Genomic DNA, 23,759 nt, shown 5'->3' on the forward strand with positions numbered 1-23,759 from the left:
AAGGTTGGGTGAATGGATGTTATCAAAACTAGCATGTGGCAACTATCAGAAGCCTTCTCTGAGGGCGCCTGGGGGGCTCAGGCTGTTAAGTGTCTGCCTTTGGCTCAGGTCATGATCCCAAGGTCCTGGGATGGAGCCCCGCTCAGGCTCCCTGCTTCTCCCTCTCCCTCTGCCTGGTGCTCCCCCTGCTTGTGCTCTTTTTCTGTCAAATAAATAAAATCTTAAAAAAAAGAAGAAGAAAGAAAGAAACCTTCCTTGAGAGACAGGTGTTATATGCCCTTGACCCTTTCCTAGTCCTGTGTGTGTGTGTGTGTGTGTGTGTGTATGTTCTTGGCGTGGGACTGTTCTGGAGGTCACTATTATTAATATCGATAGAGCCACACAACCCCTCTCTCACTTGCTTAGCTGTTATGCACCTGCTTAAAACTGAGCTCATTTACCACCTGAATGTATGTATAGGATGGTATGTATAGGATAATCAGGGCGCTGTGCTCATTTACATATTATGTTTTAGGGGAAACAAAAGACATGTTAATCTGTTATTCATTTTCCAATTAACAGTAAACTGTGCCTCCTTGGATAGCTCCCCCTCAGGCAAATGAGGAAATCTCACCTGTTAACATTAATGAATAAAAAACCTTATGAAAATTCTCCTCCCCAGCACCCTACTTGATGACAATCATGGCAAAATTGCCCTTGAATGCATTTAATTTCCTTCTACAGGTCAGAACCTGTGTGATGGTTTGCTATGACCCTTCAAATTTCCATCCTCTTTTCTCTTGCTCCCTCTCTCCCGCGTTCTTGTGCCTGTGTGAGCACTTCAGTCACCCTGACCACTTTCACTCCTGCCGGGAAACTGCAACACACTTCTTTAGAAGGCAGAGAAAAGGAGAAAAATCTTGATTTCCTGATACCAAGTCATTGGGCTTTGGAAGGTCAGTCATCTTTCAAGCCTGGCAGGATCCTACACAGTCCATGTGTCTGATGGAAGCACTTGCACCGGAATGGGGAAGGAAGAAGAAAGTGAGAAAGGAAACAGGAGAAGAAAGAGAAAGAGGTGAAGACAGAGAACCTTGCCTGATGTGCATTTATCTACTCTACAGGGCCTTGTGCATTAGAAAGGGCCCAGTTCGCCCCCCTGCTCCGTGGGGAGTCCCCTTGAGAGTCTCTCCCTCTTCCTCTGCCCCTCCCCCCTGCTATAAATAAATAAATAAATAAATAAATAAATAAATAAACAAATAAATTCCTAAAAAAAAAAATATACAGTCTCTTCATTTTCTACAGATAAATACCCAGAGGTGGCTTCCTAGATCAAGTTCTCTCTCTCTCTCTCTTTTTTTTTTATCACACCCTCGCTAAGGCTTGCTAGTTCTTGTCTTTTTGATGAATTCGCAACACTTACTCCTACTTTCTTCCTCTCTCTCTGCCTGGAAGGCAGCTGTGCCTTGGATGGAGAGGATGGGGGCCAGACCCTAGAGAGCGTGGAGGCCCAAGGGGCCAGGGAGCAGAGCTTGTCTGGAGGTTTCAGTCACGCACGCTGCACTTAATCTCAAGTACATACAGTGATGCTGGGCCATCTTTTCAGGGACACGTATCTTTTTTCTTATCCCGATTATATGTCTCTTAAGGGGGAAGTGATGTCTGAGAAGGTTTTCAGATCCCACTTAATATCCAGCTTACCCTAGGCCCAGTCTAGGACCAAGGACTGGGGAGTAGATCTTACATGTTGGCTCTGGAAACATTGGAAAACACTAAGTATTCGTATTCTCAGTCCCAGTATTTGTAGTCCAAGTCTAACAGCTACTTAAGGCAGGAATAATTCACCTTTGTGAGATTCCAGCTCTAATTTAGAAAGAGCTTGCAATGTTTGGAATTCCAGGTCCTCCGGAGGACCATGACACAACCCTGCGTGATCAGAATCTCCTGAGAGGGCTGCTCCACACGCTAGCTCCCATCGTCCCTTCCCGAGCCCTCCACCTCCTGCCTGGGACTCTGGGTGTCCCCAGGGATAAACAATTCACTCACACTGAGGATCTGCCCATAGTGAGTCTCTGTTAGCAGAAGTTGTCACTCTGTGGAGAAAACACATTTATTTTGAGATGGAAAATAATATACGTCCACTGGCCGTTTCACAGAATTCTCAGCCTTCACACTGATTCTTCGTGTTCTCCTGACACACAGGCTGGTGGGCCTCCCTTGTACTGGGAGCCAGATTGGTCTGGGTGGCTGTGACCGGTCTTCGAGAGCAGAACAGCGGCTCCCCTCAGGCTGGAGCTCGTTTAATGGCCCGGCCACTGGTGATTCTGTCCCCAGGGAGGGCTCCTGTCAGTTTGTCACCAGACCAGTCCCCAGACAGGACCCTGATACCCGCTGTTTGGCTAAGGAGCCGCTAGCAAAGGCATATGACGTGCTGACCAGAAATGCTCCAGAAACACAGGCTCATGTGTTCCCCAAGTTTTGGGGATAGACAAGACACCTTCGACCAGCTGGTGGCATCCCTCGTGTACACAGCACTTCTGCAGGAGGGTTTGGGGACCCTGCCAGGTTCATGGGTGTCCGTAGGTCTCACTACCTCTCAGGCGAGGTCCTCCTGGTTCTCTACTCCAGGCCCTTCTCCCTTTCCCTGGCCTTTCCATTCCTTTACTCCCCATCCTTGCTACAGCCAAGTAATTCTGACAAAGCTGCTGCCAGTGTGATGTAGCCGGTAGGTGTACGGGGTGGAGGGGTGTGTGGGGTGGGGAGACGGTGAAGTCACTATTAGCTCAGGAAGCAGGCCTCAGTAATGCACAAAGGGCAGAGAAACCGAGCTGACTGGGATGACTCAGACGGGATTCATTTCTTCTCCTTCCGTTTTGGCTTTCTAAGCCACTGTGGTCCTGGAACGCAGAAGCACTTCTTTTTATGCTGACCTTCAAAGAAGTTAAAGTAGTAGTCACTTTTATTTTTTTCTCCCAAGTTCTTTACTCTGCTTTCTTTCATGGTGGTTTCACTGCCAGTGGATAAATCTTTTAACGCACGATGATATGTTAACCTCTGTCTTCTAGGGTTGGGTTGGTAGAGGGTACAAACTGGGCATCCAGTAAAAAAATGAACTAAATGTGCGGAAGCTCAGCGAGGCTGTGATGGGAACAGGCCTAAGGGCAGCCATGGGGCATCTATCTGGGCCTGACTGCAGATCTTTGACCAGGCAAATATGCAGGAGGCAGTTTTCAAAACTCTTTTTTTTTTTTTTTTTTGAGTAATTTCAGATTATGGAAAACTTTTACAAGTTTTACAAATAACGCAGAATGTCCATATACCCTTCACCCAGCTTCCTCTGATGTTAATATTTTACTGAAGACAAACAGTTTTATTAGCAAAAGCAGGAAACGGACGCTGGTTCCACACCACTAATTATGCTATCGTAAGATTTCAACGTTTTTCACAAATGTCCTTGCTCCTGCCAGGATCCCATTCAGAGGCCCACACACATGTAGTCACCATGCCTGCGTGATGTCCCTCTGGTCTGGGACAGTTTGGGGGTTTGACTGATGTTTTTTTTATGATGAGATTAAGATCATGCAATTTGGGCAAAACCCCACAGAAAGGATGCCGTGAGCAGTGGGTAAGGTGGTAAGTTGCTCCACTACGAAGTAATCTTTTTTCCCCTTTCTAATTAATGGGTCTCTTATGGGGAGATATTTTTCAGACTATGCAAACATTCGGTTTCTCATCATGGCTTTTGCCTGCTGATTTCAGTACCCATTGTTGGTTCTTGCTTTTAACAGTGAGTGTGATGTTTGCCTACAGGAGCTTTTCTATTTTCCTTATTCTTTTGCAGGTATTAATTGGAATTCTATAAGACAGAGGTGTCCTTTCTCCTCTAATGTTTCTTTATTTAGTTGTTTATTTATAACAGTATGAACCAATGGATATTTGTTTAGTCCATGGGTTCTAATATTATTATTATGGTGACTCAAATTATTCCACTGTTGGCATTAGGAACTACTCCTGGTGGGTTCCTGTGTCTTTTGACATGTCCCCCCTTTTTTTTTTTTAACTTCTTTACTTTCTAGCACTGTAAGATGTTTGAGACTTATGTTTTATTTTTCCAGCCCCAGCCTTGGAATCAACCACTTCTCTAGTGTGCTCTGGTTCCCTTTATTTGAGAATGGTATTTAGAAACCAAACTCTGACACTAATTGTTCTCACTGCAAATGGGGTGTCAGTTCTTCTAGACCCCTCAGCAGACAGACCTAAGGAAACAATACATACACACCCACACTGTTTAATTCTGTATCCATCTACCTGTGTGTGTGTTTTATTCTATCCCTCCACTTTCCTTATTTGTAACTTTTTTTGAACTATAAAAAATTAAACTCCCCATTATCCATAATATATTCACTTATTGTTCAGTCTTAATATAGACATAGAGTGGTTTCATGCCTCATATCCCGTGAGATATCAAGTTACTAAGTAGAGTACAGTATTTGTATGAGTCACATTTATCTAAAAGTCTGTTTATGACTTTTCCTCCCAATTTTCTATAAGGTTTTTGGTCCTTTGTCCCTTTAGGAGTTCTTCATGTATCTGTGATATATATTGTGTTTTCTCCCCTTGTTAGTTGTCTTTTCAGTTGTTTTTGGTAATTTTTTTTCTATGCAGTTGTTTCGTTTTGTTTATTTAGTCACATTGATTAGTGTTTTCTTTTTGTTGTTTCTGGGCTTTGGGTCAGAATTGAGTTGACCTCTCAACTGATGCTAAAAGGAATTCAGCTCTTTTTTCCCTAGTAGCTTCATTGTCATGTTTTTCGTTTTGATCTCAAATCCATTGGAATTTATTCTTGGTTTGACTGAGAAATGGAGCTAATTTTATCTTTTTCTATTATCTTGGCACCACTTATTTCAAAAATCATTGTGCTGGGGGCACCTGAGTGGTGGAGATGGTTGAGCATTTGACTCTTGGTTTTGGCTCAGGGTGTGATCTCAGGGTCATGAGGTCGAGCCCTGAGTTGGGCTCTGCACTCAGCACAGAGTCTACTTAAAATTCTCACTGCCTCTTCTTGTCCCCCCCACCACCACCACTTGTACACTCTTTCTCTCTCAGATACATAAATAAATCTTTAAAAAAATGAAAAAGATCATCCCTCTAGTAATATGAGATGTTACCTCTCTCATACACTAAGTTTGTATGTGTTCTTGGATCTAGACGGGATTTCTGTTCTCTTCTGCTAGTTTAATTGCCTATTCCCACAACAATATCATAATGCTTTAATTATGGATACTTTAAAATATGTTTCAGTACCTAGTGGACTTATTCTGCTCAAAAGTTTTTCTTTTTTAATGTTTTCCTGTCTACTCTGGTATGCTTGTTTTACTGTATGAATTTTACTATCAATCTGTTTAACTCCATAAAAAAACTTGGTATCTTTGTGGGGGTTGGGTTAAATTTATAAATGAACACAGGGAGAACTGATGTCTTTACCATGTTGAGTCATCATATTCAATAACAAATATCTTTTCCATTTCTGAAAGTTTGTTTTTGTGTTTTTCAAGTCTTAAATATTTTTCCTCATTTAGATTTTGTACAATTCTAACAAGAATAATCTTCACAAGGTTTATCCCAAAGTGTTTAATTTTCCCTTATGCTATTATATGTGTGTGTGTGTGTGTGTGTGTGTGTATTTAAAGATTTTATTTATTCATGAGAGACACGGAGAGAGAGGCAGAGACACAGGCAGAGGGAGAAGCAGGCTCCTTATGGGGAGCCTAATTAGAAACTCGATTCCAGGACTCTGGGGTCACACCCTGAGTCGAAGGCAGATGCTCAACTGCTGAGCCACCCAGGTGCCCCTCCCTTATGCTATTAAAATGGAATTTCCTCTATCGTTATGTCTTTTAACTAGAAATCTTTGTGTAGATGATATCTCTTGATTTTTGTAAGTTAGTTTTATACCTTACCATCTTACTGAATTCTTTTACTGTTTGAGTTAGTTTTATCATTGATTTTCTAGGGTTTTCCAAGTACCCAAGCATATCTTCAGTAAATAGAGATTGATTTCTTTTACTTAAAAACAAATCCATCATGCCTATAATTGATTTCTCTCATCTAGTTTCATGATTGACTAATCCAATGTCGAATAGTTGTAGAGACAGTTCTTTGTTAGCGATCTTAGAGAATGATTCTAGTGTTTTCTAGGAGATAGTGTTATAAGACTCAAAGCTTAAGGAATTAAAATTATAATTGATAGTGTTTATTGAGCCCTTGTAATTTACTTATTTATGCCTCTTCACAGAGCAAAAACCCATCTCAGTTTATCCCCAAGCAAGGAAAAGCAACTTCATGTTGTCCCAGTGGAGGCATGGATGTGAATACCCTTACTCTCTTTAAACCAGTGAAGATTATCTTCATACCTCATTGCCAAATTTGGCCCTAGTTTTTGTTCTCAGAAACTCTACACAAGGCAGCCCACTGGGCAAATTTTGGTGTTGGCAGACTATCTGCCTTGGGAATATTTTAACAGCATGGCCTAGTAGAGGTACAAGGTCAGCTACATATGTAATCTAAAATTTTCTAGTTTCCACATTAAAAAAAAAAGAAACAGATTGAATTAATTTGATAATGTATTTTATTTAACCCAGTATATCCAAAATATTATCATCTCAGCATGTAATCCGTATTTTCGGTTTTTCCCCTACCAAGCATTTTACACTTACAGTGGACCTCAATTCATACTACCCACCTTTCAAGTGCTCCACGGTCACAAGGCAGCTGCTGGTTATTTTTGTGTATGAAGTGAGGTATGGATCTAATTTTATTTTTTTCCCAAGTATTCATTCAGTTGTCCCACCACCACTTATTAAAAACATCTTTGTTCTAGTAATTTGATGTGTAATCTCTATCATACACTGAATTTCCATATGCCAAGGTGCCATTAGACTTTTTAATATGTACCTTCTCATTTAATCCACATCACAGTGCTCTGTGGTTGGTCTGATTATCTACATTTTACACACTAGGAACCTGAAATTCAGAGACATGAAGAACCTTCCCCACACATCTATTTGACTCCAAAACTGATTCTAAGAACTCTCTGACCGCACGGGAAAGATGAATTGAGCTTGCGGGTAGTGAGAGGGTGCAGCCAGGAATGGCTCCAGAATCTACTCACAAGAGAGATGAAACAATTAGAACTAGATAGGAACTTCGTCTCCTTTATCCATAGGGAGGAGTTTCCAAAGACTTCTCGTCCCTCCGCAGCACCCTATCTGCATATGTGATCCTATCCTGCCTTGCTTTGTTCTCTCAATAAAAATATGATGTCTCAATAAGACCTTAATGGTTTCAAGAGCAGGGACTTAAATTTATTTTTCTTTCTTCTCGTGCTTGCTCAGTTGAGATTGTTGCTATGACTAATTGGTGAAACAAAATGAAACCTACATGTCTGACCCCAAATCTTATCCCACAGACATATTTTAGAAACCAAAAGGGTTTCTCCTGTTTGTCTTCCAAAGTCTTGCCCTGTCACGGTCTAGGTGCAGAGACAGCTTTCTTCCTCTCTAACATGGCCACGTCTTCTTGGTGGGAACGGATAATTGGTTATATCTTGTTGCTTATGCATGCGTCTCTTCTGGAGTTGAGTCAGTGGTTAGAGTCTTAGTATTTAACTCTTATTTCACAATTTTATCCAGAGTCAGCTTCATGGGTATCAAAGTTTGTAAGAACCAAAAGCCGCAGCCTATGGGTAAATGGCCATCTAGGAGTGCCCCTCTGTCACCTGGGAACAGCCAATCCTGAACTTGCCCTTGGCTGCTGCCACCATGGTGACTACAGCAGTCGCTGGAATACACAGTGAGTACTTGACAAAGATTTTCTGGATGACAGGTGGATGGATGGATATATTGACAATGGACTAACAAATGGATTGGTAAAGGAATGAATAGGTAAATATATGGATGATTTTTAAATGAGCAATTAGAGTATGAGTGTCCAAAAGCAGTCTTTCTCAAGGTATAAACTGTGAACCTCTGTAGCAACAAGCCTCTGGGAGGCCTTTTAAACATAAAAACGCCTTGAGGTGCCTGCGTGGCTCAGTCAGATGAGTGTCAGACTGTTGATTTAGGCTTGGGTTATGACATCAGGGTCGTGGGATAGAGCTTTGCATGGAGCCCCACTGGGGAGAAGAGTCTGCTCAAGGATTCTCTCTCTCTCCCTTCCCCCTCTGCCCCTCTGCCCGCTCACTCACACTCCCTTTCTCAAATAAATAAATAAATAAATCTTTTTAAAAAATAAAATAAAAATGCCTTAGTGCCACTCCTGGAGATCCCTGCTCAGTGGGTCTGAAGTGGGACTTCATAATCTGTAATTTTTCAAATGCCTTGGGTAACCCTGATAGTCAGCCAGGATGGAGACTTCAGCTCCTTCCTCTGGCCTTACAGCTGCTGAAGCCTTAGCTTCAGGATTAGGAAGGGAATCAAAATCTCTTTTCTTGCCATGAGTTAACATTAAAGAACCACAGGCTGCCTACTGAGAAGGACCTTCTGGATCTTTCCATTCCAAGATAACAGGCTGTTGTGGACTCAGTTTGAGTTCTGTCTGGCTTCCAGCACTTTTAAAAAGAATCTGAATTAGTTGCCAACATTCAAAAATCAGATGCTTTTTTTTTTTTTTTTTTTAAGTATGACTTTCTGAATTTCTTTGGAAAAAAAAGTGTTCTGGTAGAAGTATGTCTTTATTACTGCAAGGGTTGACATCTGGAACCCAGTAGCCACCACCCCTTAGACAAGCACAGCCTCTCCAGCCGGCCACAGTCCTCACCAGGCTTGTTTCACTCACTCACTTTGCCTTACCCCTGCAAGCATCCAACTTGGTGTCACTTTGGGATGAGGGAACCAAGACCCAGAGAGAAGAAATAATCTGGATGGATTTGAGCTGTTTTGGGAGGGCAGGGCCAGGAGGACCCATCCTTTCCCTGCTGTGTGCTATCAAACAAGGTCAAGGAGACTGAGATTATTTAGGAAAATAAATAAGGAAGTTGGCTAGTTAAAGCACCATCCTCCTCCTCCTCCTCCTCATCCTCATGATTATCGCCTTAAAAAGTTATAGAATATGTATTATTTATGAAGCAGTCTTCCAGGAAAAGAACAAGAACACCCACAAAGACCTGGCAAGGGATCAAGGAGAGAAAGCATTTGGAAATTATTGTAGAATGTATGATTAGGTGAGTCAATATGCTATCATACTTCCTAAAGTACCAGGCATGTACTAAGTGTGCAGACCATTTATTTATTTATTTTAAGATTTTTTAAAAAACGATTTTATTTATTTATTCATGAGAGACACAGAGAGAAGCAGAGACACAGGCAGAGGGAGAAGCAGGCTCCCTGCTGGAAGCCCGATGCATGACTCGATCCCAGGACTCCAGGATCACGCCCTGGGCCAAAGGCTCACACTCAACTGCTGAGCCACCCAGGCATTCCATGACTGATTTATTTATTTATTTATTTATTTATTTATTTATTTATTTAAGAGGTGGGGGGTAAGGAACAGAGGGAGAGAGAGAGAGAATCTTAGGCAGACTCCATGCTGAGCAGAGTCAGACACAGGACTGGGACCTGAGATCACGACCTGAGCCAAAAACAAGAATCGGATGCTCAACCTGCTGGAGCTCCCAGGTGCCCAACACAGGGCATTTACTGAGGAGCAGATGAATTGGATGTTTCCTCAAAATGGATAAAAATACATCTTACAAATGAAATTATTAATTGAGAAGTAGCAAAACATCAAAATAAATTCAATCAACTCAAAATTGTTGGACCCAAAGGAGAAAAAGGAGCCTAGTCATTTTCAAGTCATAGACAATCCCCAAACTTTGTCTCAGGCCAGAAACCTGGTAACCGCACAGTCCCATCCTCTATACTTGCTTGGAATTTCGTCTCCCCTCTGTCCCCTCTCCCTTCCCTGCTCTGCCTGCCTCTCCAGTTCTCAGGCTCTCCATCCAGAAGGGAGCTGGCAGGCTCACCACTTGGAAGTGTGCAACTCATACCAGATCAGATGGCTCCTCTGAGGGGGATTTAGGCTTGACTAGGAAGCAAGAACTGCATTTCTAAGTGGGCATTTTCAGTCTATCAAGACAGATCGGAGACCCGTCTAGGGGGGTTATTTTCCCCCACGTCCCTGAAATCGCTCTACAGAACCCACATTCTTCTCTGCGGTCAACACCCTCCTCGTACTTACAACACCAGCCTGGAGCTGGCAGGTCCTGGTCAGAACCTTTAACCTCCTCCCTCAGCGCCCTGGGATCTCAGTTCCAACGGGATGTTCCTGTTCCATGTGGTTAAGTTTTTGGGAATGACGGTAAACTTTTGACTTGCAGGGTGGGACTGGCAGGCTCTACCTCCACCCACAGCTCAGTTACTCACGGGAGGCGGAACCGCGCACAGACAGAGAGCTGCCCACCCATCCATCTGGCTGGCACTTACTCTTTCCTAAGCATTTCTCCATCAATTCCTCACTCGGTCTTGCCAAAGGCCATAATGTAAGGATCATAAGCCCCGGTGTTCACAGAAGAACACTGTAGCCCAGAGAGGTTATGTGACTAAGCTCGGACCACACAGTCCAGCCCCTGTAGACACCAGCAGGGATTTTAGATCTGCCTCGGACTATCTGCTCAGCAGCCTGCCCGCTCTATGGGAGGGCCCCAAACGAGGCAGGCACATACACCTGGGCAATTCCAAGCAGGTCAGCAGCCTGAGAATTTGCCCAGTTTTGAACATGGAGAATATCTGTGTAAGCATACACATCTCAGGAGTGAGCAGTTGACAAGACTAATCCGAGCATAAACCAGCGCAAGGCACTGTCTCGTGTTTAAATTTGGATTTCAAATGGTCATTTTTTTTTTTTACCCTAAAAATCAACACTGTTAGTTAGCTGAGTTTTCGAGGATGAGTCTTGAACAGCTCTGACGCAAGGTGGACCCACTAGTGTTCACACAGACTGGCTCTTCTCTCTTTTTCCATCTCAAGGCTCCTAATGACAATGCTTTGACCTTGTCAAAGTTTAAGTGAGGAAGTAGGGGTAGTGAGGTGGTGGAACCCAGTGTAGGTAAAACACATGGAATATGACTTTGGGGAAATCTGAATTCTAGTCCTCCTCCTGCCTTGAAACCACCAGGCCTTCGCCTCCCCCGGCTTCAGCCTTCCCAACAATGAAGTCATAAAACTGGAGTAGGAGGCCCTGCATTTCCCTCCAGCTCCAATGTTTTGTGGTTCTGATCTGATCATTTGTTGCACTATAACCCAGCACAGGGGGCATACGCAGGAACACACCTGGGGCTCCAGGTGAGAAAAGAATCATGAGTTCACCCACTGATTTGCTATCACCTCAAGCATGTCCCTTCTGCCTGGGAATGCTGCCCTCTGGCTCAAACAGAGATGCCATCCTAGGGAAAGCCTCACCCCAAAGACTCCCTGGGAATCCCCAGTGGCTCTGAGAAGTGGGACATAAACAGGCATTCTCCGGACTAAACAGAGTGGAGGAAATTTCCTATTCACTTTCCCTGTGAACAACGGGGTCAGAGAATTAGCATATCCCCGTGGGTCTGCAGGTCCATCGGGAGCTCTGTTCGGTGCTGGAAAGAACACGCTAGAACTAGAAGGCGTGCCTCTGTTGTAATGAAGGCCACTGCCTAACAAGGGAGAAAAAATGGCCTTCACCCACTTCCCAGTGAGACATTGTCAATACGTTTGTGGCCAGCCATGGGTGTTGAGAACAACAAGGGGAACGACAAGAGGGACAGCTGGATCTGGCACATGGCTGAGGGTCAGCCTTGCACCTGCTATAGTGCCTGACACACAGGGCCCCTCAGTGATGTTTGTGGGATATATAAGTTAATAAGCCCTTTAGGAAATAGGATTTTAATTTAATAATGGTTAATGCCAGCTTTCTTAAAGTGTAGGGATATTTCTCTTCAGATAGGGTTTTCTAGAAAGATTTGGGACCTGGCATCAGGGAATGTGGTACCTGCTGGCTTTATGACCTTGGGCCAGGTGCATGACTTCCTCTCAAAACAATGATACAGAACCTGTACCTCACAGGGTGGTGATGGGGAGGAAATGAAGCAATGCATTCAGGATCTCTTTGCAAACTACCCCACCTATCCTTCCCTGGATAGGATCAGCACAGAAAACAATCCTTTTCTGATCATTTAAGAGCATTGTTGTGAGCATCAGCCATCACAGTGTTCTTCAGCTACAGGTGGATGTGTGGACAGTGTCCTGTGTAGCAGGAATTCCCTGATCCCAATCCCACCAAGTCCACAGAGATTCAAGGGATCAGTGGGTTGGGGCACAACCCAAGGATCATTTCCCTGAAACATCCTTGGACGATCCCGATATTTCACAGCAGCTGCAGTTAAGCATCAAGCATACTTCTCCCCTTCCCCAGGTGAGGGGCAGCACAGGTAACTCGTCATCCCCTCTCTCTCCAAATCAGTGGACTCATTAGGTTTTCTGTCCTGTTACCGTCGTGTGTCATCTACTTCACCTTGGGACTCTGCTGCTTGCCACCTGAGCGCCTGTCTCATCACTGCTTCTGCTGAGGACACAGATGCACTTATTCCTTGGTGCAACCTCTGCCCCAGGTTTTCCTTTTCTAGTTCTCGTGGCCTCTCATTTACTCCATGGCTTGTGTAAGGGACGATGGGCCTTTGGTAGATCTTGCCTGCCTCTCCCAAGCTCTTTCTGCTTCTGTCTGCCAAGCAACCCCTTCTCAGCCTGGGCCAGTCAGGCTCAGTGGTATCTCCTTCCAGCAGCTGCAGATGTTGTTTATTCATGTTATAGACTGGATGTTCTGTCCCCGCAGAATGCATACACTGAAATCCTCACCCCCATGTGATGGCATTAGGAGGCGGGCCTTTGGGAAGCAATCAGGTCATGAGGGCAGAGCCCCCAGGAGTGGGACTGGTGCCCTCTTTCACCCCTCCTGTCATGTGAGGATACGGCGAGAAGCTGCCAGTCCAACTCCTGGAAGTAGCTTCTCCCAGCGCTCAACCACACCAGCACTCTGATCTCAGACTTCCGACCTTCAGGACTGTAAGAAGTCAGTTTCTCCTGTTGGTAAGCCACTCCATCTATAGTGCTCCATGACTGCAATCTTTTTTTTTAAATAATTTTTTAAAAGATTTTATTTATTTATTCATAGAGACAGAGAGAGAGAGAGGCAGAGACACAGGTGGAGGGAGAAGCAGGCACCATACAGAGAGCCTGACGTGGGACTCGATCCAGGGTCTCCAGGATCACGCCCTGGGCTGCAGGCGGCACTAAACCACTGTGCCACCGGGGCTGCCCCCATGACTGCAATCTAAACTGATGGAGACTATTTAGTTGGTGGGATTTTTCTGGAAAGCTTTGACACAAACAGTACATGTGAATGAGTGACTGAGAGACTCAGAGGAAAGAACTTTTGTTGGGGCTTCACGTTTACAGGGGCTCACTGAGGCAGGCCTCTTGAAGAAGTGGGCATCAGAACAGGGTGTCCACTGACCGTGCTTGAGTGCTTGGCCCCACAAATCTGGGCCCCACTTCCTCTAGTAAAAACACAAAAGGACACAGAGTTGATGTCACCAAGTCTTCGGTAGTTCATAATAAAAATACAAGGGAGCCACATTTACAAGTCCAGACTTCATCTCTTTCCTAACTTAGCTGCTTTCTTCTGTCCCAGTTTTTGCCAGAGACACGAAGAGCGCCCGGGGAGTGGGCGCAGAGAGCAGAGAAGCAGAGTGTCCGGAGGTGCCACTGTCCTGCTTCCCCAGGGGGCCCTCGCCAAGGTCCTGTGCCGTCCCCTCCCGGGGCTGCAGCCACATCTCCGGTGGCTTCATGGCAACTTTCAGGCAGCGGGACAGCTTAGGCTACTTGGGTCCTGGGGCCCAGGTCAGGTACCACTTCCTGGGATGTGTGGAAAACACGGCCTCTCCACCCTCCTTGCATGTTGGTTTGTTAGGGTGGCCTTTTCAAAGCACCACAGCCTGGGTGCTTTGGCTTAACCAAAGAAATGTCCCCTCAGGCCTCAGGGGTGGGGGGGCGAGGGCCCTCTCTGGGGGTCCTCGGTCTGTAGAAGCTCGCCCTGACCTCCACGCTCCGTTTCACAATGCATCCCCAGCCTGTGTGTCTGTGTCCAAATTTCCCTTTTCTGGAAGTACAGCAGTCATATTGGATGAGGGGCCCAGCCTATTCCAGTAGGATTTCACCTTAACCCACGACACCAGCCGGGGTCTTATTTCCAAACAAGGTTACATCTCGAGGCCCGGGGCCTAGGACTTCCATGTGTGGATCTGGGGAGGCGCAGTCTGGGCTGCAGGCCTGGTGAAGTGGCTTGGTCATCGTCGTGAGTATGAGGGGCAGCGACGCTCCGCTGGGGCGCCGGCCCGGGCCCATGAGGGACCCCGGGAAAGGAGGACAGTCCGTCCCCTGCCCCTGCGTCGCCCGCCCGCTCCTCCTGAGGACGGCAGACGCCCCGGCCCGCGGGGAGAGCCGTGAGCCTTGGTGCACCGGCTGCCTCGGCCTCCCTCCAAGCCCAGCCGAGACCCATCCTCTCCGCTCGTGCTTCCTGGATCGGGCCGTGCACCCGGCTCCCCAGGCCAGCCGCCTGCCCGTCCCTCCACCTCAACCTGATTATCAAATAGCTCTTCTCTAGTTTTTAGTTTTTTAAAAGATTTTATGTTGGGGCAGCCCGGGTGGCTCAGCGGTTTAGCGCCGCCTTCAGCCCAGGGTGTGATCCCAGGGCCCCCCGGATCGAGTCCCACGTCCAGCACCTGCAAGGAGCCTGCTTCTCCCTCTGCCTGTGTCTCTGCCTCTCTCTCTCTCTCTCTCTCTCTCTCTTTCTCTCTGTGTGTGTCTCTCATGAATAAAATAAAATCCTTAAAAAAAAAGAAAAGATTTTATGTTGAAGTCATCTCTATACTCACCGTGGGGCTGGCACCTGCCGGCCCGGGATCGAGTCGCACTGTCCCCCCCCCCACCCCCCCTGAGCCAGCAAGGCGCCGCCCCTGCTAAGTTTCAATCGCATCGAAAACCTCTGTCATCGAGTCGAGAGCCCTGGTTTTGGTTCACCACTCGGCCACCTGCAGGGGAGAAGTAACCTGTCCCGAGGTCACTCCAGGAGAAGATCTCGGCCTGCCCCGCAGCCTCGGGGGTTCTGGGAGTCCCCTTACCGAGAGCTGGGCACAACCGTGCTTTGTTTTCGGCCACTAGAGCAGCCGGGCCTTCCTCACCCCCTTCCTTGTTCCTGATCGAAATATCTTTTGCTTCCTGCTGCCTCCACGGGTCGCCCTGGCCTCCTGGACAGGCCCGGGGTTCCCAACCAAAAGGAACCCAACCAAGAGGTCCTACCTTGCCGTTGCTCTTGGGGCTGCGCAGGCGGCCAGCGGGGTGGGGGCGAGGCAGGGGACTTTCCGGTCATCAGGGTCCTCCCCGCAGACCCACGGCCGCCCCCGTATCTCTAACCAGGGCAGGAAGCATGAGAACCTGGTGTGGGCTCCCCGAGGGTTTACAGAACCAGCAAGAAAACTGGGACAGCAGGCGGGCGTGTGCCCTGAGGCAGCGACAGCTCTCTCACACTTCAAAGGACAATTAATTGAGAATTTGTAGAGGTGAAGGGCGCCTGGCTGGCTCTGTCAGGTAAGCTTGGGACCCTTGATTTTGGTCCAGGGATGATCTCAGGGTCCTGGGATGGAGGTCAGCGTCCAGCCCCACCTGGGCAGGGAACCTGATTAAGATTCTCTCTCTCAAAAAAGAAAAAAAAAAAAAAAAAGAATTTCTAGAGGCAAATAGTATGAATGAAAACTCAGGCAGGCAGGCAGGAACTAAGTGTGTTATTTGCCCAAACTTACAAAAGAGGGACTGGAGGCACAAAGAGGTTGAGTAACCTGCCTAAGGGTACAGGGGGACGTAGAGCCAGACAATGCCCCTGGGCATTCACCTCCAGAGCTCGTGCTAGCTTTGACCAGGCTGTACTCCTACAAGGGTGTCCAGGTCTTGATGCAGACTTCGGAAGGCAAGTTGGCCATGGGGGTGGAGAATGTGTTTCTGCATGTGCAGAGCTAAAGTTTTTAAAAGAGGTTCGTGGTGGACCTGGGTTCCTTTCATGACAAGATAAGATACATGATGCATGTGGCCATGTCCTCCCTATGGTAAAAAAAAAACTCTTGATCCTGGAACCCTGATCTTCCTTCCAGTGTCTGGTATAATTCAGACTCCTTAGGGCTCTGTTTGCCAAGTATACAGTTGGTTCTTTGGAGGCCACGATAGGCACAGGTCAGCGTCATCCTCCTTTCCACCGAGACCCATGCTCCCTGAAGTCCTGGATTATCTGACGCCTGACCCAGGATGTCTGCATCCCCTGCCCAGAGATGTCACATGTCACCATGTGGGGGTGGGGGAGTGGGGTGAGGCAAAGTTTTATTGCAAAACACCTGAAAATCCATATGGAGACCTGATTCTACCCTTTTGCATGTACAAATCCTTGACCTATATTTCTTACAGACTGAATAAATAGTATGTGTCACACCTAAATTTTATGTGTAGGGGGGCTTGGGTGGCTCAGTGGTTAAGCATCTGCCTTCGGCTCAGGTCATGATCCTGGGGTCCTGGGATCGAGCCCCACCTGCTTACCAGGAAGTTTGCTTCTCCCTCTGCCCAGCCCCTCCCCCCTGCTCATTCTCTCTCTCTCTCTCTCTCTCTCTCTCAAAGAAATAAATAAAATCTCTAAAATAAATAAATATTTTTTAAAAGTAAATAAATGTACGTAGATATTGCTATGATCAAAAAGTAAAGTCGCTTAAGACACGAGTGACTTTTTGATGACAATAACTAACATGTCCATAGTATTTACTCTTTGCCAGGCTCTATCTTAAGCACTTTACAGGGATCAACTCATTTCATCCCCACAATAGTCTAGAAGAAAAGTATAATTACTATTATTATCCTCATTTTACTTATTGGAAGACTGAGACACAGAGAGGCCAGGTAGCTTGCCCAGGGCCATGCAGCTGGTAGGTCGCAGAGGCAGGATTTGACCGCAGTGTGCAGGCTCTGACCCATGCACTGCACAGCTTTTTGCTGGTCTGCATTTGTTCAACCTATGGATGCTAATCAAGAAAGTTCCAAGACCTTAGCTCTATGGAAAATGCCCCCTTTTTCTTAATAAACTTTTTACTTTGAAAAATAAAGTTTGTTGTTAGGTTTATAGAAGAGTTGCGGAGATAGCACAGAGAGTTCCCACTCGCTGCTCGGCCAGTTTCGGTTTCCCGGATACTACCACCTTCCGTTGGTACATTTGTCAAAACTAAGAAACCAACAACGGTAAGTCACTGTTAACTAAACTCCAAATTTTGTTTGGGTCCACTGGTTTTTCCATGAATGTACTCTCTGCTGTGCTCCAGGACCAATCCAAGTCCCACACAGTGTGAGCTCTCAGGTCTCCTTCGAGTCCTCTGGTCTGTGATCATTTCTCAGACTCTTCTCACTTTTCATGACCTTGGCGGGCTTGAGGAGTTCTGGTCGGGTATTTGGCAGAATGTCCTTCAGTTTGGAATTGTCTGATGCTTTCTCACAATTAGACTGAAGTTTATAGGCTTTTTGAAAAGAATACCACAGAGATGAAGTCTTTCCCATCACATCATATTATATTGGATGTGATGGTTAATTTTATGTAAACCTGAGAGGGCAAAGGGATGCCCAGAGAGCTGGTAAAACATGGCTTCTGGGTCTGTCTGTGAGGGTGTTTCTGGAAGAGACTAGCGTTTGAATTGGTAGACAGAGTAAAGCATAGGGCGCTCGCCAACCTGAGTGGGCCTCATCCAATCTGTTGAGGGCCCAAATAGAACAACAAAACAGAGGAAGGGCACATTTGCTTTTTTCTTGAGTCAGGACACCCATCTTTCCCACCTCAGACATTGGCACTCCTGGTTCTCAGTCTTTGGGACTCAGACTTGAACTCACACCATCAGACCCTGATTCTCAGGCCTTTGGACTCTGGCCAAATTACATCATTGCTTTCTCAAGTTCACAGATGGTAGATCATAGAATTTGTCGGCCTCCATAACCATGTGAGCCAATAATAAATCTCCTTCCTATAATGAATCTCTCTCTCTCTCTCTCTTTCTCTCTTCTCTCTCTCTCTCTCTCTCTCTCTCTCTCTCTCATATTTTACATGGTTCTATTTCTCAATTTTTGTGGAGAACCTGACTCATACAAAGGGGAGATACATGGCATCAGCATCACCAGTCATGTCATTTGGTCACTTGGTCACTTGGTTAACATGGTGTTTGCCAGATTTCCCCTGTGAAATGTGCCAGATTTCAACCAGAAGTGAACCTGCTGGTTTCCCATTTCTGCACTCTACCTTTGGAAGTAGGTTCCTAAGTCTGGCCCACATGTGGGATAGGGACAGGAATAGGTTGAGGTCTCCCCCGGCGCCCTGCCTCAAAGTGAGGGTATCCATACACATTGTCTGGGATGCTTCTCTAAAGAAGACTTGTCTCTGCTCCTGCGTGTGTTCACTATCTGATCATCTGTTTATACCTAATATGGACTCAAGTGTAAAAGCCCTTTTAACGTTCAGTTCTGCTGCCTCTCCAGGAAGTCCTTGGCGCAGCTCCACCTGTGCCGGCCTGGTCACAGCATCTCCCCACTGTTGCCCACCCGGGCGTGGCTCATCTGCCCTCCACACTCCGCCTTGCAGCTATTTCAAGGCCCAGAGTATCTCACACATGCCTTTCCTCCACCGAAGTTCGACACATTTTTCAGTGACCAGCTCTGAAGCACCTCTTTAATGAAACACCCCCCAGCTCCAAGCTTCTCTCTCTCTGTGTCTCTCTCTTCAACTTCCAGCAAACACTAAGTGACTGCATTATCCAAACTGGCACTTCTGTTGCCAACAGTACACCTCTTATAATTCTATCAGCTCCTTAAGGAAAGAGAACATATTCTCTTTTCTTTCTTTTCGTCCCCTCCAAATAGCAGATGTCCAACGATTCAATTCATGGAACGGAACAGAATCAGAAGATCAAATTCTAACAGAACAAATCCAGGTAGACCTGGATAAATTCTTTAGACCATACAGTTTCCCAAGAACAAAAGAGCAATTTTATTTCATGGCCAATTTAGAATTTTCCTGTCATTAAGCACACCAATCTGAAGGCCTTTATATTCCTCTGGGCCAAATGCCAAGTCTCTTCTTATTCATGATCCAAAGTACCTAATCCTTTTCTTTTCTTTTGCAGATTTTGTTAGCCAATTTGACCAACGTTCATAATCAAATTGACTAATTACAAAATGCACTTATATTTATAATGCATGTGTGAGTTCTTGGCCCTGGCAAGCTGTGTGCAAGAAGCAGAACTGTTTCCCTGGTGCTCCATATGAAAGAACAGCCTGTGGAGTGTAACACTCTGGGATTATAAATGCTTGTCTTCAGCATAAAATGTGGGATGACCTGAGGGGTATGCAGGACATCCTCTGATTCCACACATCATGTTGTCACAATAATCCCCTGGATTATTCCAGAAGGGCACCTGTTCCAGAAGGGCCTGATCTCACAGAATCGGCCAACAGTGCCGGGGTCAGGCCTGACCCCTACACCAGCCTTGAAGGAGAACTTCCTGCTGGCCTGACCAAGCCTGTTGGGTGTGCTTTGGAGGAAGGGTTGATGGAAAAGGGGCTGTTCCTCTCATTACCTGGCAAACGTCTGACTGAAGGACCCAGCTCAAAGCTGAGTCTGTGTTCACTGAAATGACCCTTTCAGAGCAGCTAGATGCTGTTCTCCTAGCTGCATGACCAGCTCTTGAAGTAAGTAATAGGATATTCATTACTTCAGTGGCTCTCAAATGCAGCTTTTGGCCTTCTTGGGAGACTTTCAGTTAGCCAGGAACCTGCCCACTATGAAATCGCCTGCCTGGCTCCCTAGGGCTCTCAGGCAGCACTAGGGAGGTCATTCCAAGCCAGTTACAGGAACTATAAGGTCATGAGAACCTCCTTCATATGGTGTTGCCTTCTATTGACAGTGTTTCCACCCTCAGCTCTGTGAGTAGAATTGCTAAGAATGTTCCCCTATGTCTGCTCTAAAGAAGGGCTCCTTTCCCATGCTTGGGAACTGGGCACTGGGCAGTTAAAGCACCAGGGCTTCTATTCATGAATTCATAACACTGACTACATTGTTCACAGGCTGGACATAAGCATAAAATTATTGTACAATGGTTGCCAAGTGTTGCATTGGCAGAGAAAATCTGCTCCAAATCTTAATGCCAAATGTCCGAGTTACCTCATTAGGATTGTACCTTTCAAGTCCTGGAAAGAGATGGAAATTTTACAAACCACTTACTAAGCAAATTCAGGGTTCTCTTCCCATCTCAAGTCAAGAAGAAAGAACACAAACTTGGGTATATAAGAGTTGAGAGGCTAAACTCTGACCTAGGAAATGTGCTCCCACCATCTACCCTGCGAAAGGATGACCACGAGGCTTCCTGAAAGTTCCTCAGAGGCTGCTCCCATGTCTCCAAGTCTTGCACAGCCAATAGAGGACCAATAGTTTTAGTGTTGCATTTTCAGTTTGTGATAATGGATTTTCTGTGCCAACTTGGCTGGGCCATAATGCCCAGTTAGTCAAACATTATTCTAGATGTTTCTGTGAATGTGGTTTTTGAATGAGATTAACATTTAAATTGGTGGACCTTTTGTGTAAAGCAGGTTGCCCTCCGTAATGTGACTGGGCTTCATCCCTTCAGTTGAGGGGCTTAATAAAACAAGGACTGACCTCTCCTGAGCAAGAAGGAATTTTGTCAGCGAACTGGACTCAGGTCAAACTCTTCCCTGGGTCTCCAGCCTGCTGGCCTCCTCTGTGGGATTTGGACTCACCAGGCCAGCTTCCACAACTGCATGAGCCAATTTCTTAAAATAAATCTCCCTCCGTAGATTGATAGATACAGAAATAGAGATAGAGACATCCATCCCATCGATTCTGTTTCTCTGGAAAACCCTAATCCATGGTTAGTTCGTCTTTTCATGAGGGCACCAGAATTTTGTTTTGGTGACAAAAATGTTGACTAAGCTAATCCTCCAAAGCCTCTGATTCACCACTTTAATTCAAAAGCACTATTCTTGTCCTATACAAAATCTCACTCACCCCAAACCCTGCCATCTCATGTACTTTTTAGCCAGTCTTTATGACTCTGCTGGTTACATAAAGCAGGATCTCCTTCATTCTTGGGTGTCAGGTCAAGTCTAGGCTAGTTGTGGGCAAGACAAGAGAGGACATCTACTCTATAAATCTCTCCTTGGATGTTCAAGATCTTGGATTCCCAGACACTCCATGTTCTCATCTCACTCAAGGAGGTAGATGGTATCGTTCTGATTCCAGATTAGGATATGGTTGATTCATTTGGCGTTAATCTCTGGGTTGATATAAGCATGAGAACATGTGCTTTGCTTTTTGGTCTTCAGTGTCAAATGATGCCACCCTCAGCTTCCCTAAGTCTGAGATCAGAATATATCATTTTATTACCACACTCTCCTGCTTATCCACTTTCTTTACCTGTAAAATGGGCACAGTCCCATAGCATTAGCTATGTCTGCTCAGTGTAGTCTCAGGTGCTACAGTCCTCAGGCTTGATGGAAATAATTTTTATTGGGTGCTTACTACATGGAAGACATTGTGCTAAAAACTTTGTGCATCCTCTCATTTTGCCCTCACAAGAACCTTACTATTTGCCCTGTAAGTCATTTGGTTCTCAGTCGGGCTGGCCTAGTCCTAGAGACCTCCCTGGACATGGAGCTCGCTTGCACAGATGAGTAAGGGAACCATAACAGGATACCATTCTGAAACAAGGAAGCCCCAAGTGTTGACTAATGGACTTGACCTGGAGACATCATGGCCCAAAGTCATCCAGGAGCAGGGGGGGGGAAAGGCAACAGGGTAAAGTGAGCAGGAGATGGAACCTTCAGGGAGAATCCTTGGTGAAACTCAGAGCCCCTCGTGGGGCACGTCCCCGCCCCTCCCGGCTGAATCTTTTCCCCAGCTGTACTCCCTTTCCTCATTCTGCCTCCCAAGGCCTCACTCCTGGCTGCAGCATCTGTGTTCAGACCAGCTTTGAGGGAATTCTCTGTGATGAACACACAACGCTCCTGTCTTGTTACATGAAATATGTTCAGCATAAGTTAGCATATCCTTGATGAACGTACGTTCTCGAGCTGGCCTGGGACACAGGGCTGCCCTGAGGGGTGATGACATGACTGTGGCACTACTCCTTCCTGCACTAACTGGCCCAGATCTCTCTGCCTTTTTGGCTATCAGGTCTGTTTTCCTAGACCTGCTGCCACTGCCCCACTGCTGGGATGTCCACCATCTCCTCTCCTTACCACGCAACCTGCCTGTCCCGCACTCACGTACCACTTGCTTTGCTGCAGGCTGGAGAACCCACTACCAACTGCCAAGCACCATGGAGTGCAGACCACAGTGAGGAGACTTTCCTGTAACCATATGCGCTGTACACATGGGTTCTGGAATGCTTGTTTGTAACCTGGATTCAAGCCTTCATTTCCTCTCCTCTAAATGGTGTCATTAATTACTAGATCATGTATGGAAATTAAAGGAAATAACGGACGTGGAGGGCTTATCACATGTAAATATGTATTTACGTATCTGTAAAATGTGTATAGCACCTCCTAAAAATATTCGGTAAACAGTAGCTTTAATAGTCTTGTTTTGACTGCCATATAATTATTGCTTTTTTCCCTTCATCTCTTCTGTAGCATTGAGGTTGTCAGAGTTAAAACCATGTGCCATCTGATCTGTGTGTTATTCTAGCTGTACCTTTAACACCCACCATGGAAAAACTATCTCGTTATGTCTAGGGTCTCTTTTGATTCTAACAACCTTTCTGTCACATTGCCCTAATTTCCCAGGGGGCAGGGGGAAAGGGAGCCTGACAAGCATCCCATAGCTCCTTCCTTTTCCTGTGTAAGGTGCCATAGACATGTTATGTGAATCTAGAAAACTCAAGAAGAGCCAGACTTCAAAATCCGTCAGCTATTTAATAAGTACTGGTTGAGGATGGTGATACTGTTGGAACCTGAAGTGGCCTGACTCTTCATGCTGTAAAGAACATGGTACACTGGAACAGTTAGATGAAAATCAAACCCTTTTAAATATTCATGTAAAGAAGTTGCCTTTAAATACCTTTTAGTGATAAGACACCTGGGTGTCTCAGTTGGTTAAGCATCTGACTCCTGATCGCAGCTCAGATCTTGATCTCAACACAGGTCTTGAACTCAGGGTCATGAGTTCAAGCCCCGTGTTGGGTTCCATGCTGGGTGTGGAGCCACCCTAGAAAAATAAAATAAAAAAATAAAAACCTTTTAGTGACTCCTTTCCTACCAGTGAAGATTGAACTATGAAGTGAATAATCACACCTTTATTCACCCATTCTGCAAATCCAGATGGTCCTATGCCCACATGATCCCACTGCATTGTGGAAAGAAAAACTCTAGATCGTTAAAGCAAGAGTGGGTGCAGACAGTCACAGTGCCAGCTGCCTTGGACAGATACCCAGGCTAGCTTTCCAGTCTACTTCTGTCTTTTCTCAGTCTGGATGCTTTGCAAATACTTCAGGTTTAGACTCACACTGGAGGGATCAGTCTTTCTAATTCATCCCTTAAGGCAGAGGTGGGAGGAAAGGGGAGGGCACAAGCCTTGACGGTGGTAGGTGCTTTCCATCTGCTTTCTTGTGG

This window comes from Canis lupus, chromosome 7, assembly GCF_011100685.1.
Source record: "Canis lupus familiaris isolate Mischka breed German Shepherd chromosome 7, alternate assembly UU_Cfam_GSD_1.0, whole genome shotgun sequence".
Lineage (NCBI taxonomy): Eukaryota > Metazoa > Chordata > Mammalia > Carnivora > Canidae > Canis > Canis lupus.